Source organism: Protopterus annectens, chromosome 12.part0 (genome assembly GCF_019279795.1).
Source record: "Protopterus annectens isolate FY-2018-M chromosome 12.part0, PAN1.0, whole genome shotgun sequence".
Classification (NCBI taxonomy): domain Eukaryota; kingdom Metazoa; phylum Chordata; order Ceratodontiformes; family Protopteridae; genus Protopterus; species Protopterus annectens.
Genome location: NC_056746.1, coordinates 919,484 through 935,722, shown reverse-complemented (window position 1 = coordinate 935,722; position 16,239 = coordinate 919,484).

Genomic DNA, 16,239 nt, shown 5'->3' with positions numbered 1-16,239 from the left:
CAGAGGCATACTTCTAGGCGGGTGACATCATCTGTAAGGGAATAGCTGGCAATAGCCAAGGTATGTGTTGCGAAGCGTCTAAAAGCATGTCCATCTGCAGAGGCAGCTGGAAACACACACACACCTCACACACACACGGGGAAGGGCCGGGAGTCGAACCTACGCCTACCTACATGAACACACTACAGCATGATGAACTTACAGAATGCGCTACCGAGATTACTGAGCACAGCGCTGTCAGAGGCATACTTCTAGGTGGGTGACATCATCCGTAAGGGAATAGCTGACAATAGCCAAGGTATGTGTTGCGGCGTCTAAAGCATGTTCATCTGCAGAGGCAGCTGGAAACACACACACACACACAGGGAAGGGCCGGGAGTCGAACCTACGCCTACCTACATGAACTCACTACAGCATGATGCATTTACAGAACGCGCTACCGAGATTACTGAGCACAGCGCTGTCAGAGGCATACTTCTAGGTGGGTGACATCATCCGTAAGGGAATAGCTGACAATAGCCAAGGTATGTGTTGCGAAGCGTCTAAAAGCATGTTCATCTGCAGAAGCAGCTGGAAACACACACACACACACACACACACACACACACACACACACACACACACACACACACACACACACACACACACAGGGAAGGGCCGGGAGTCGAACCTACGCCTACCTACATGAACTCACTACAGCATGATGCATTTACAGAACGCGCTACTGAGATTACTGAGCACAGCGCTGTCAGAGGCATACTTCTAGGCGGGTGACATCATCCATAAGGGAATAGCTGGCAATAGCCAAGGTATGTGTTGCGAAGCGTCTAAAAGCATGTCCATCCGCAGAGGCAGCTGGAAACACACACACACACCTCACACACGGGGAAGGGCCGGGAGTCGAACCTACGCCTACCTACATGAACACACTACAGCATGATGAACTTACAGAACGCGCTACCGAGATTACTGAGCACAGCGCTGTCAGAGGCATACTTCTAGGCGGGTGACATCATCTGTAAGGGAATAGCTGGCAATAGCCAAGGTATGTGTTGCGAAGCGTCTAAAAGCATGTCCATCTGCAGAGGCAGCTGGAAACACACACACACACACACACACACACACACACACAGGGAAGGGCCGGGAGTCGAACCTACGCCTACCTACATGAACACACTACAGCACGATGCATTTACAGAATGCGCTACCGAGATTACTGAGCACAGCACTGTCAGGAGGCATACCCCTAGGTGGGTGATATCATCTGCAGAGGCAAGGCAGCCGATAGGGAATGAAGACAGAGTGCGCAGTCACACAGCATGTTACCACCCCAAGGTAGGCGTACAGTAACACGGTAGTGCTGCAGTCGGGAATACCAACTAACTACGGAGCAGTACATCACGACATGGATACGGGATGCACCACATACAGTATACCCTATGAGAGGGCATCTGGCGTGCACGATGTAGGCAGCCATTGTGGCATAACAACCACATATGACTCACCTGGATGGTCACCATGGCTATGCAGGATGTCATTGGCCATGGCTACACGCCTAGTAGCAGACATTGGTGCTGACTGTAGTGTGTACCCCCGAATGGTGTACTGGCCATGCCCTCACACCTAGCGGTTGCGAAGGGGAGACAGACATGCTCACGGGGTATCAACGCAGACGGGTGCGGTGTGCACTGCACTGTGTGTCCATCTACACAGCTGCTTACTGGGCATGCTCAGACACTTAGAATCTGCACAGTGCAGACATGCATACACATGGGGTGAAATCATGGGAGGCAGAATGTGTACCGTCGTGTGTGTCCACCCACACAACAGCAACCCGGCCATGCCACAGATGTGGCGGTTGCGAAGGGGAAACAGGCATGCACACGGGGTATCAACGCAGACGGGCGCGGTGTGCACTGCACTGTGTGTCCATCTACACAGCTGCTTACTGTGCATGCTCAGACACTTAGAATCTGCACAGTGCAGACATGCATACACATGGGGTGAAATCATGGGAGGCAGAATGTGTACCATCGTGTGTGTCCACCCACACAACAGCAACCCGGCCATGCCACAGACATGGCAGTTGTGAAGGGGAAACAGGCATGCACACGGGGTATCAACTCAGACGGGCGCAGTGTGCACTGCACTGTGTGTCCATCTACACAGCTGCTTACTGGGCATGCTCAGACACTTAGAATCTGCACAGTGCAGACATGCATACACATGGGGTGAAATCATGGGAGGCAGAATGTGTACCGTCGTGTGTGTCCACCCACACAACAGCAACCCGGCCATGCCATAGACGTGGTGGTTGTGAAGGGGAAACAGGCATGCACACGGGGTATCAACGCAGACGGGCGCGGTGTGCACTGCACTGTGTGTCCATCTACACAGCTGCTTACTGGGCATGCTCAGACACTTAGAATCTGCACAGTGCAGACATGCATACACATGGGGTGAAATCATGGGAGGCAGAATGTGGACCGTCGTGTGTGTCCACCCACACAACAGCAACCCAGCCATGCTCACGCACGTAGTATGTGCCACGCTGTCCGGCATGCAGGCGAGTGCACACACGCAAGTCACGGCCAGGTAAACCCGTACACAAACAGGGTGGACACACATGCAGTTACCGACACACATAGATGACAGCACAGGCGTCACAGGTGCAGGCTGAACATGTACACACTGCAGTGAACACTGTAGCTGCCATGCCAGCACCATCTCATCGGTGCAGCAGTATGCCTCATGGTCCAGCAACAGCATGTGACATATGTCCACAAGACTATGTGGCGGTGTACGTCCGTCGTGCAGAGTACACATGTACTATCAATGATCCCACAGGTGTGATGTAGTCCACCCATACCGGTATACATGAACAGGCGTGCTCCACACATACCATGGGCCTGACACAGATATGACACATGACTGCAGCTGTACCACAGTGAAACAATGTCCGGATATGTCACATATGTGATTTCCTGGCTGTGTGCATGGACTGCACGCAGGACACATATGAAGCCTGTGATGTACCACATGCATAACACAGGTGTATGCGGTAATACACACACGAAGGGAAGGCGGACACATGTCTGTGGTATGCACCCCCTACAGGGTGTAGCGGTGTTCACTGGGACACATACCCTTGTACAGTTTGCCTGTGACAGCTGTGATACCATACCACAGTCCATGTTCCATGTATGTCGACACACATGTCACAATGTAGCAATGCATACACACATGGCAACAGGGGATACATGTGACACGTGTACTGTGCACGGTGCAGCCGTGCATGAGCGGTGTCCGGTGTCCATAACACAGTTGCAACCCCTTACCACATGCATACCCATCATGGGGGCCGTCATATGGTGGCATAGTAACAGCACGCATGGCAGTCTGTGTGTACACCATGTGTTTAAACACCTGTCCACATGCATGTGTGCAGGTGCTGGTCACAGGTGTGTCACACACCATCCTACCCTGCCATGTGCATACAGTCTGCTATGTCGCCTCTACATGACAGCGCTGCCATAATGCATACCCATCGGCCATGCATCATCGACCATATGTCACATGGCCACTGTAACCCCTACCACCTCCCAAGTGCAAATATTGGCACAGCTGCCAGATACAGTGGTAGTGCAGGATGCACTACATACCGCTGCAGCCTGCACATATCCCATATAGCTTGTGTAGCATTCCTAGCACCAACATGTGTGCAGCAATGTGTGCCCATGTATGCCACAGATCGGGGGGACTATGTGCCACGTGCCACACATCACTGTACACCATGGTAGAGATCTGTACCTACCTCAGTGTGGGGTGCATGGATGTGGATGGTGCAGTACATGCAACACGTCATCCCTCCATGTAGACATGTGTGGTCACCACCATGTCAGTGTGTCAACATGTGTGTATGTCTGCTGCCTGTTGTGAGGGTGTATGCAGATATAGTGTTGTGACTGGACACTGACCACACAGGGTGACCATCCCGTACTGGTGCTGCATTGTACAGCCCTGTCAATGCCATACCTGTGAGCCTTACTGGCCACCTGTGCAAGACCACCCCCTGTGACATGGCGCGTGGGTGCATTGTCTTGTGAGGGTGCTGACCACACAGACAGGTGTCCCCATCTGCACACAATGGGGTGTGTGCCATAGAGGTGTATGCACGCGTTGCGGACATATTCCTGTACCGGTACAGCATCCGACTGCTGCACACCGTGCACCACAGCTGACAGGTGACACCTGCGGTCAGTAGCCAGCACACTGCGTACGACACCTGCAGAATGTCACCATACCTGTACTGTGTCATGCCATGTATGTGATGTCTCTGTCCACCGTAGCCTGTGGCACTGACCACAGGCGTCAGGTGCAGTATATGTGGACATGTGCGTCATGTACCGTGTACAACGTTACACTATATCTGGCTCCGTGCTCCGCGGGTTTATGTGTATAACCTCTCTTCTTGCAATCCCGACTGTCTGTTCTCTATATCACAAAAGCTCTGCACCTGCTCCCATAGTATTCCTACATAGGTAAAGTACATGTATACTAAATGGAGTACTACACTGGCCTAGAATCCCCTTTTTTACCCACTTCCCTATAGGTGCCTTCTGACCCAGTTACACAGCAAATGCATTCACGTTCTCTGGCATGTCGAAGGGTCAATTGCTAGCGACCTCTCCTGTTCAGATGGTGAATCTGGGCGTCCTGGGCACTGTTACAGGTGCCTCATGGACACGGACAAGCCGCACCTCCCCCACTGAACATAATACATGTGACAGATGCAACTATATAGCCAGACAGGGGGCTGTGCTCTCTCAAACCATGACCGGCAAGACCAAACGGGAGGGGAAGGACACCATGCACACCACAAACCCAGTGTCACATGTGACTATCGCAAATGCTAATCAAACACATGAACACACTGAGACATACCTGGAGGCACTGTTAAAACATGTCACGAACCTAACGAGCCCTCTGAAGCAGACACCCAAGCAACTGCCTCCACAAGACATAGGACATGCAACACATAGTTCTCAACGTCAGTGTGCTAAACAGTCAGAGCCCCAAAGGCAACACACACAATGCCAGACACACTTGTAATGGGTGACGCCACTGTCAGACACACAACGTCCCACCCACCAGACTGAACAAGGGAATGATCACAGTAGGCTGCCTGTCGGGCGCTGGAACCCCCCACATAACACCCGCACTCAGGTCACTCCCCAGCATGTACAGGTATGGCGGTCATTGCCCATGCTGGTGTCACGACTGGAGACATACCACCCTGGGATACATTAAAGGAGACATAGAGGGCCACTCAGATTGTGTAGCCCAGGCCAGCATGTCCCTGACCCTGGGCAGTATCCCACCCTCATCAAGTATGATGCCACTATACTGGCTCCAAGTGGTCACCCTTGATAATGTGCCTGGTTACCGGTGTCAGTCTGAGGGGATCCAAATTCCTCATACCTGGGATGACATGCTTGGCACACCACGCCCCTTCGCAAGGGATGGCTCACACCTGTCGCCCCTGGTCTTCAAGGGTTTGGCTAAGGCACCTGCCACCCCCACAGTGCCCACTGCAGGCAAGGCTGGAATGATAAACCTACCACCCTACACTACAAACCTGGAGAACAGACAGGGTAATACTGCTCAGTGCCAGTGGTCTACGCCCAAGCTGCACACCCTCAAATGCCCTCCTCAGTATGGAGGACATCGATGTCAGTGCTGTGACTGAAACATTGTTCAGGGCTGCTGAGAGCACCCCAGCACTATCAGGTCATACCCCATATCACGCGTTCAGGACCATAACCCCGGGCCTAACACAGAAGAGGGGCGAGTCTCCATTTCCATGAAGGATACACACACCTCCAGGTTGGCAGAAATGCACGTAGCAGCGGGAATATCCAGGTGCAATTAACCATGGGTAGGACTGCCCTACAGTTTGTTGCATGCTACAGACCACCCTCCCAAACCCAGGATACCTGCACAGCCTTCCTGAAGACACTGGTGAGTATGAATGCTCTCACAACACCGTCATATTGGGTGACATCAACCACCCATACATAGACCGGGAACATTACCCAGGACACAACACCCTACACCAAAGGTTCCAGGTGTTCATACACCTGAATGCTGTGGAACAACCATGCACCATACCCACAAGGGGGGGAACTATACTAGTTCTGATCATCACACATGGGGACGACATGCTCCACACAGGATGTACATCCCTCAATGGTGAGGTCAGACCATATAGTGAACTCACTGGAGATCCGCATCCTGCACCCAACACCGGCATGGGAGACCACAGTGAAGACCTCTCCACAGCAGCCACATGTCATACGACTGGTGTGGTACCCTACAAGGCCTCCATGCCAGTGGTAAACACAGGCCACACTGATGAAACCCTTACAAATGCCTTCTATGAGCACCCCCAGGAATGTCTGCACCAAGCGATCCTGATAACATCAGGACCTTGTCCACCAAAGGCAGGCACATGGTCTGGTGGACCCCAGCCATTGACAAACCGTACAACAAGAGTTGAAAGCTACTACATGACAGAGCAATATCAGTACCAGGGGAAAGGGATCACTGATTAATACCGGCGTTAACATACGATCACTCATACAATCATCCAAGGCTGCCTGTGGGACTGGTACTGCAAAGGACACATAAGACAACCATAAGGCCTTCCTTAGCTATGGTAGGAACATGGGTGGAAGCACACAGTTATGCTTGGAATTACTCCAGAATGGTACAATGATCACTGAACCCACAGACATTGCCAACAAACCAGTGGACAGGTTCTGTGCATACATCTACCCTCCCCCCCTCCCAAGAGGGGACGTATCCACGTATCCATCCCACCAGAGTCTAGCCTCCCAAACATTCCGTATGCCCAGGAGAGAGATGATATCTGTTAAGCAGTGAACACAGCATCAATGGGACCAGATGGTGTCCCCGGCTGTGTGCTACACAACCTCATTGAGGCCCTCACCCTGCACATAAGGCTGCTGTTTCATCTTAGCCTTACTACGGGCTACATCCCCGATGGATGGCATATGGCAACTGTGGTCCCACTACACCAGGGTAGTGCTCCTATGGACTCTGTACATCCCTGCCCTATAAGCTTGACAAGCCTTGTCTGCAAAGCTATGGAGAGGTCCATACTGGAGGCCATAAATAAAGACATTGCTGTACGGCAAATGCGGAACATACCCACATCGGCTTAGTCAAGGGCAGATCCTGCCTCCCAAACCTGGTCGACCTGTTTGGAGGAGTCACTAAGGCCATTGATGGGGGTACGTCGGTTTGCACAGACTACCATGACCTGGCAGGAGCGTTCAAACCACACTCCACGTGGGCATCATAGAAAGGCTCACCAGCGTAGATGTAGAGACATATGTCACATGATGGTTTGCCAACTGGATGGAGGTCAAACCCCACAGGGTTTGTGTTCCTGGTGCCATGTCAGACTCCAAGCTGGTCCCAAGTGGTGGCCCACAGGGCACAGTCCTGGGCCCCCTCCTGTCCTTTCCAATGTGCATGCAAACATAGGGGGATTGTGGCAGACAAGGTATGCAGATGACTGCACACCGGCCACCATACTCAACACCCCATCAGACACGGACATCCACCTGGGGTCTCATAGAAATGGATAACTGGTGCCAGAGCCATGGCCTGAAGCTACATGCCAGGGAAGGTATAGACCTACCCTTTGGGAAAGACATGTTCACCCCAAATTACCATATAGGTGGTAATCCATTAAACATGGTGGACGTGATCAGGGACATGGGTACCAAACCTGTGGGTAACCTGTCTCGACACCCACATTGCCAATGTGGTGGGGCAGACATTGCACTGTCCCCACCTCGTCATGAAGGATTCACATCCACATCAGGGAGTCATTGTACCCTGTACTCTTCACACATCAGACCAATGATTGGGTACACGCCACATTGGAATGTACGTAACCTGACACCTGCAGCACTCAGAAGGACGTCATACGTTCCACAACACAGGGAAAATGGTGCTGAAACATATGTCACACTGCCCGACAGAGGGACTCCGGCTGTATAGCTCCTCATACCGTCTGCTCTGGGGTGATCTGTGCCTGACATACACGGCCATGTCCGACCTGGGTGACATGGACATGTTCCACCTCCTAGGCTCCAAACAACCCGGCACAGAAGCAACTGACAGAAACGTCAACACGGACATAAATAGGCGGTGCTGGGGGGAGAGGGTCATCACCCAGAGCCGCCCTACAACATGGAAAGATTCCCAGCCCATGTGAAGCAGAGCCCTCACTGACTCTGTCCAAGAGTAATCCTGGCGTGTGGATGGGAGATTGTAGGTATCGCCAGGCATCATCTCTGTGTCACTGCTGGACAGAGGGACAGCGGACCAATGGATATAGTATCCTCATCCTAAGGGGTGGTGAAAGCCACACACACTCTGGCTAGGCTTACACATGCCGTAGGGCACATAGCCTGGTATGTACCTATGCACCTATGTACCTATGTAGGAGTCCATGCAGGTTGCGGGTACCTGTGGTATGCTGATATTGCCAGATGTGCCTGTGGGTAACCCACAGCTACATGTGGGGGACTGATAACAGTGCTCCCAGAAAATGCAAGTACACCATATGGCATACAGGTTAACGAACCAACATGGTGCTACACATGCCCCCCATACCGTGTACACAGCTCAATGTATGCTGCACCTGCACTACATGGTATGTCTGCTGCATGATGTCAGTACAAAACCCCAAATACGCACCTGTCACCTGTCATACACAACCACTGCAACATACACATCACACTATGCGGACACAGGTATCACATACACCTCTCACTATCTTGTCCACCCTGTGCATCAGAATATTTTGCAAAACCTGCACCGATGGTGTGGATGACAGTGCTCGGAGACTTCATCATATGCACAGGGTGATATGGGGCCGGGGGCATGGCTGTACCAATGGATGACATCATGTGTGTGTGTGGGGGTGCATTTACTGGGCATGACTGTGCAGAATGCATGTGGATGTGGTGGAGGCCTAGAGTTGTGTCTGCTGGGGGGGGGTATGTGTGTACACAGTTCAGCCATCTGTGATGCCTACACGGGTATACTTCACCCCCGGTACAGTGCGGGTTTGTATGGCTCACTGTGTCCGTCTCCCCAGCCCCGGGCCTGCCTGGGGTCCCGGGCACTACCGGGTGGAGGTGTAGAGTGGCGACTCCCCGATGACACATGTCCGGGGGAAACCCGTGCCCACGCTGGGCCCGGCCAGGGCCATGTCCCGTGGCCTGCTGTGTCCTGGTGTGGTTGGTGTAGCACCAGCTGCACTGCTGCTGCTACCAGCACTGTGTGAGTGGGCATGAGAGGGGGCCCGCACGCAACCTACACAGGTGGTGTTGCTGGGGCCCCCCCTGTCCCCGCCTCACCCCCACCAGGTGTTCCAGCACAGACAGCTCACGCCCATTGACATGCCTCGGTCGAGGATTCCAACCATCTCACCCAATCCCTATCCAGAACATCAGCAAGCTGCTGTTGAGCATTCGCCAATGACTGGATGTTCTCATTTAGGGGAAAGGATTGCGGGCCCCCTGCAGCCTCTGCCCTTCTTGGTTCTGCCGTTCAGCGTGCCTGTGCCGCCATTTCAGTCTGGAACGTCTGGTGATACCAGCTGCTGCCCCACAGCAGGTGCATGTCTACCAGAGCTCCTCCCCGAGCAGCACCAGCCACATGCCTGTGTGGCACATCACCAGTCATTACACTGGCCCTTTTGGGGTTTTTAAAAACATTCCTGCTCAATGCCAACAGCGTGATGTTTTTATGGGCAACGGGTGTGGATGGGGCATAGGGGGGGATGAAGGGGGGATTGTGAACCTGGGCCTTTTGCCCCCTGGGGCCCCCCTATGGTCATCACCGCTAGTATCTGTGGGGACACTAGCATCAGATGGACCGCAGGAGGGGGCGCACCTACACCACCTGTGAATAGAAAGTCATACTGTAAGATACATTAAACCCAAAAACACGCAGAAAAAAACACACACACACACACACACACGCAAAAACACACAACACACACACACACACACACACACACACCACACACACACACATGCGGACACACACACTGAAAAAAAACACACACACGCAAAACATCATGCATGTGATATTGCAGATGGCATGCAGCATTCCCACACCACAGCTCAGTGCATGCAGGCCAGCCATTAATAGTGGTAGTATGCATACTGCCCTGGTGTGCACCCTACATCAAGCAGGTGTCATTTAGTAGGCATGCAGTACACACATTCATGGTAGTTTGCATGCATCACCGTGATACACCGTGTGGACAGGCAGGTTAACAGTACACATGGCTGGCGTCACTTTGTCAGTACCCGCCAACATGTGCGATAACATGTGGACATGTGACAATGGTGTCCCACCACATGCACCACATCAAACTGGCGTCACAGTGCAGTGTTATGTGTACAGGCTACAGATAGAATGCATGTGTAACAAAAATGTCTGTGCAGGTGTGGTTGGTGTGAGCTGTGTACATAGCTTTCAGTGGGGAGTACAGGCACTGTGCCACTGCATGGCAGCAAAACACAGGTATGTTTCTGTGCGAGCGTAACATGGCGCTTTCTTTCCATGTCCCACAGTTTCTGTTCCACAGCAAGTATATGGTGACATTTGGCACCTCCAGTGGCTGCAGACAGGCATTCTTTTCTGGTGTACCACATCAGATGTCAGGTGGTCCACTACAGCTATGATGCACTATGTGTGGACAAAATGCAGGGGGACTACCCCCCAGATGTACTGTGTGGCAAATGCCTGTGGGGATCACCCATGGCCATGTTTGACTGGGTCATGGACAATTTTGTGTGATGGGCATTTTACACATCCCCGTGGTGGCCCATGTGAGATGCACCCATACGAGTCTGAGCTGTCACAATTGGGAGGGGTATGCAGACAGTGTGGATGTCTGCTATGTCCGGGGGATGTCATGGTGTGACAATGTTGCAGACAGAAAACCCGTGCATGGGACATGTCATGTGCCATGTCACAATGTGCACACAATGCAGGGGGATAGGTCACATTGGTAACACCTGTGTGCTGGCCAGATCACAGCTCACTATGTGGTACTGTGTGCATACCCAAATACCCATGCATCTACAATGCAGCCATTGTGAACACCTCCACCATTTATGCATAGCTGACTGCACATATCACCCCATGGGTTATGTGGTGTCATGCCTGTATACAAACGGTTGTATCTACTGTACATGGGTGGTGTGTCGGTGGTGCAACCTGTATACCGTGACTGGAGCAGACCCAGGTGTGCATGTCATACCTGGCCACATGGGGAATATCTATACACTGTAACATGCCTCTAGCAACAGTCTCACCTGCGGACCCCTGGCTGTGTGAAAAAGAGGTACCTGTATAGGGGCAAACAACAGTTTCACATTATCCATTACTGTAAAAGTAAGCACTGTGCATGTCACATCATGTACCTTTTGGTAGCATGTGTTATGCACATGTCTGCAACACAACTAGCATACTGTAGTATGCCGCCATATACCTGGCATGTTTGGTACATTATGTGGTGTATTTAACCCCCACCTACGCAGTTATCATAAAACATGCAAGACTGACTTACCAGGCAGCTCCAGGCTTGTTGGTTGGGAGACACCCACCTCCACGATGGCAGTGAGTGTTTCTGCATGATGTTCCTGGGTGTCCCCAGACTGGCCAGGAGCTCCTTGTGTGTGAGTGGGCTGGGTTGGTGGCCCACCACCTGTCCCACCTTGTTCTCTGGCGATTGTGGCGGCATGCTGTTTGCTGCCGTTGGTCTGTGCAGTGTCGGATCTGGGTAGGTGCGGTTGTTGCCCCCCTTGTTCACCCTCCGGGATATCCTGCCACAGGTCACCCCCTGCTGTGTTTGCTGTGGAACATGGCTGAATAGCAGGTCATAGTTGTCATGGAGCAACGGTATGATTACATCATCCTCCGGGCCCTAAAACTGGCCCCGGAATGGGCATTATCTGTAAGACATAATGATGGTGACAGGTCACATTTACACTGATGTACTGGCATCCCGCTGGACATACATTGCTATGACATGTAGACATCTGCACAGTAATCTCTGTGATGCATCATGGCACTGACACAGCTGACGTGTTCCCCCACACCATTAAGCAGTGGGTATCATATCATATCTGTGTGTCAAATCATCACACTGTACACACACCATGTTGATGGTAACCTGCTGTGGACATGTGTACCTGCCTGCACCTGTGTTCCCAGTTGGCATGTCCCAATGTGAAAGTTCTACTGTTCACCTGGATGCTGTGTATATGTCACTAGGCATCACGGCAGCCATTATGAACGTCAGCGGTGGCACTGCACACATACACATGGACACCTGTACATGCATGTGTTGTGCCATGTACATTCACAGCACTGTACGGGTGTTGGACAACCTGCCACGCCTCACCTGTATTGCACATGTGTTACACATGGGACATTGTGTAACCATATGACATTAGCAGGAAGGTCATGCATAGCATGTGCGCCCGTTGTAAAAAACACAGCACCTGTGACACCACAGGGTGCATCACTGCCACATTACAGGTGAGGACGGTTCATAGTGCAAGTGCCTTTGTCCATCGCACCATGTATGACTGTGATAGCACTGCAGCATTGCTGGGCAGGGCTGCATGGTATGGCAGGGTATGTCACATACATGGCACAGGGATGTGTCCCACCTGGGGTACTGATATTGGCAGGGTGGCTGTCCATTCCATATGGCATTGGTATGTGTATATGGACATTACACATGTCTATCATCATGGTGTGGACAATGGCCTTCTGCAAGGTAGGCAGCATGCTGTTGGTGGGGGTGTGTATGGTGCATGCTGGTATCGCACATCCATGCATACACATACCCTGACAGGTGCTATGTGCTGTGATATTGTTCAACACAGTGCTGTATGTGCCCACACACTGCTATCCCGTGCACATGGATGGTTGCCTGGCCTGACATGGGTACCACATATGTCTACATCCAGTGCCTGCTGCCACCCCCATGTTAGCTGGTGCACCACACAGCGCCATCCCTCCCACAGGGACCGTGGTGTTGGGCACAGCATAGGTATCCATGTATGGGGACAGGGATGTTCACATAGCAGGGGCACTGATGGTATCATCCATCGGACCATACACGCTATGCGCACCTCACTAACACAGCCCATTCAGTATGTTGTTCGCAACACTGACACAGCTATACTGCTAGGCCATGGACATTCCCAGACGTACATACACAGATGCATGAACATCTGTCTGTGGCATGGGCTACAATAATGGTGGGGTTCAACACATAACGTGTTTGAGTGTGGCTGGCGCAGACGTTCTGTGCACATGTCTACACAGTAAGCCTGTTCTACAGTAGCCAGCGGTGATGTGCTGTGCACATGTCAATGCTGCACATTGTGTTGGTGTCTGTCTGTCCACAGGCCAGTGGTGGGACACACAGGGGTATTAGTGAACATATATGCATGCCACCCTGTACTGCTGTACTGCTAGCTACTGGGTGGTAATGTGTCATGGACAAGCACAGCTTACCCGGACAGGTGGTAGTGGGTTGCCACCCGTACCCATCTCCTCTTGTGGGTTGCTATGATCCAACAACCTCTTTGTGTTGTATGTTCAGGCTATGCACCTGTGTGGGGCATGTGGGCATGCAATGCACTACTGCATACCTTTGCACCCATTGCAGAACATGTCACACAGGTACACTGGCAGCCATACACTTCACAGCTTGATGACGGTACAACACGTGTTGTACACGTAACACATATCCTGTGGGACATGGTCATATGTACAGGCATGTCCAACAGTCACATACCACTGCTACCCCTACATGATGGATATGCAGTACATGTGGCGGTACAGCAACTGTCACATGTAGTCATGCAATGCCCCCCTACCTACATGGCGTGGTACTGCCTGTGGGGGATATGCGTCTGCATCCATGCTGTGCCCATAGCTGACAGTTGTACATCGATATGTGGTGTTCTCATGGGTGCATGTTCAACATGGCTCCGCATTGTTTGCGTCTGTCACACAGTCATTGTTGTACATGGTTTACATGCCAGCCATGGCTTACTGTGTGTGATTCCATGTACTTCATTGGGATACCAGCATTATACATTATAACAGCGTATTCCAGCCATCACATAGCCTTCCTAGATAACACTGTTAGCCAGCCAGTAGGAGGTGTTCCGCCATCTGCACATAGGTCACACAGTCAGGCTGACACCCATTCTGGGGACAGGGTTCTGACAGCTGTGGATGGGTGTGATGCTGTCGACAACCATGACTGCACCTGATGGTCACATCTGGATGGGTAACATTCACAACACACACCTACCTTCACGTAGTAACACATCATCTACAACAATGGACATTCCTGCCAGAACAATGTGTGCAGTATGTCTGTATGACCACTGCAGGCACCACTGGTGGCCCCAGCATGGCAGCCAACAGCACCAGTGTATATCCCGTGGAACCATGGGTTACACCATTCACAACACACCTGTCTCAGATGACCCTGTTGTGGATCACAGTGCAGTTCCACACATCATGTTACACTAGGCATCATGCACTGATATGTTGCGGACTGTGAACAGCTGTGCAACTCAACATATGCACACATGACACATCACCTGGTACAACATATCTGTCATACAACATGTATTGTGACCGCCCTGTGATGGCATTAACAGGCTACGTGTACTGGGACATGTGATGGCTCACGGTATATTCACCCTCTGGGTGTGTGTCTAGCCAAGTGTACAGTAGGCAGTGGTCTGAACACAGGGACACTGTACATTGACCTACTCTGTCACTGCAACTGTTGACTATGCTCATACTGTACTATACAGGCATGTGGTATCTGACCACTATGACAGTCCTGGTCGACCACACTGCTGTGGCACATGACCTGCGGACATCTGCCTGGGGTGTGGAGCACACATGTACATCTTCACATGCTATACTGCCTCTGTGGCGGTGTCACATGACTGTCTCCAGCAGGGCTGTAACAGGCAGGCATGGCATGTTTTCATGTGGGACAATGCTTGCACCTTCCACTGTGCTGCACACAAGCGGCACACACATGCACCACTCACATTTATCTGCGGTGCCTGGGACCTGCCTCCATGCTCTGCACAGCACACCTGCAAGTACAGATTGTACACGGATCATACCTCCCAGGCACATACCTGGACTGCAACACACACAGGTGAGGATCCCATCACACAGTGTTTTGCACACATACTGGATATTTCGAACACAATGCATCATAGGTGCTCCATGTTCAGATACCCATGTTTGTGACCGCTAGACACATTGTAAACCCAAAAGAGCTTGTACACCACAGGTTACATGCTGTCTGTGTTGTCATACTGTACATTGGGGCCCCGGACAGCTGTACTGCCATGTGCTGACAGCAACCCACACTTCCCTAGAATGGACACCCATGTACCCCACATGCTTGGCATGCACTCCACCTAGCTGGGTGACACATTACACAACACATACCATACCTAACTACCCTCAGCATGCATACCTCCATGTGTCTGGTGTGTTAAACCTGGGGTTATCCCCCCCTTTGGTAGATCGGCGTATATGCTCCACGGCCCTGCTAGCCACACCCTGGACACACACCCATCGCAGCATACATGGCATGTGTTTCAGCCAGTACTACTGGCGTCTGCTGACAGGTGTTGTTAATGGCATGACACCCGGCAGATGGACAGTGTACATACTGACACATACCACAGTGCACTTCCGTGCATGTATGCAATGGTAGGGACCATGCTATTCCACAGAGACATGGCGGCCTTTTCACAGGCCCCGGTGGTGGTCATGTTCCATGCACATCTGCTGTATGGGCACATGTGCAGGCTGTTGCCCGGGGGTGTATATTCACATTTTGGGGTGCATCCTTGCAGCCATGGTGGGTCCTTGTGGTCCATCACATGCTCCAAGGTTAGCTACCTACACATGACTGCCGCACATTGCAGTGTGTGTCCTCAGGCAGTGTGGTGGTATGTCTGTGTTGTTTGGCTACATCCACATTCAAAGTCATTTCAAAAGTCACCCCGGCATTGCAGACTGTGATAATGTTGGCAACATGCCAGGCAA